Consider the following 680-nt stretch of genomic DNA (forward strand, 5'->3'; position numbering starts at 1 on the left):
GCTCTAAAAGAGGAAATCGACAGTAACACAATAATAGTGGGGGACTTTAACACCTCACTTACACCAATGGACAGATCATCCAAACAGAATATTATAAGGAAACACAAACTTTAAATGACACAATAGACCAGATAGATTTAATTGATATTTATAGGACATTCCATCCCAAAATGGCAGATTACACTTCCTTCTCAAGTGTGCATGGAACATTCTCCAGGCTAGATCACATCTTGGGTCACAAATCAAGCCTCAGTAAATTTAAGAAAATTGAAATCATATCAAGCAATTTTCTGACCACAACACTATGAGATTAGAAATCAATTACAGAGAAAAAAACGTAAAAAACACAAACACATGGAGGCTAAGCAATACATTACTAAATAACCAAGAGATCACTAAAGAAATCAATAAAGAAATCAAAGAGGAAGTCAAAAAATACTTAGAGACACATGGCAATGAAAACACGACAATCTGAAACCTATGGGATGCAGCAAAAGCAGTTCTAAGAGGGAAGTTTATAGCTATACAAGCCTACCTCAAGAAACAAGAAAAATCTCAAACAATCTAACGTTACACCAAAAGGAACTAGAGAAAGAAGAACAAACAAAACCCAGTGTTAGTAGAAGGAAAGAAATAATAAAGATCAGAGCAGAAATAAATGAAATAGAAACAAAGAAAAC

The 680-nt window shown here is 33.8% G+C and overlaps 1 protein-coding gene across 7 annotated transcripts in view; it reads left to right on the forward strand.

Annotated features, from left to right (window-relative positions):
- The window catches only part of PRKN (parkin RBR E3 ubiquitin protein ligase), a 1,334,302-nt gene that overhangs the window by 875,095 nt on the left and 458,527 nt on the right, over positions 1-680 (forward strand). The window lies entirely within an intron of this gene.

This window comes from Physeter macrocephalus, chromosome 10, assembly GCF_002837175.3.
Source record: "Physeter macrocephalus isolate SW-GA chromosome 10, ASM283717v5, whole genome shotgun sequence".
Lineage (NCBI taxonomy): Eukaryota > Metazoa > Chordata > Mammalia > Artiodactyla > Physeteridae > Physeter > Physeter macrocephalus.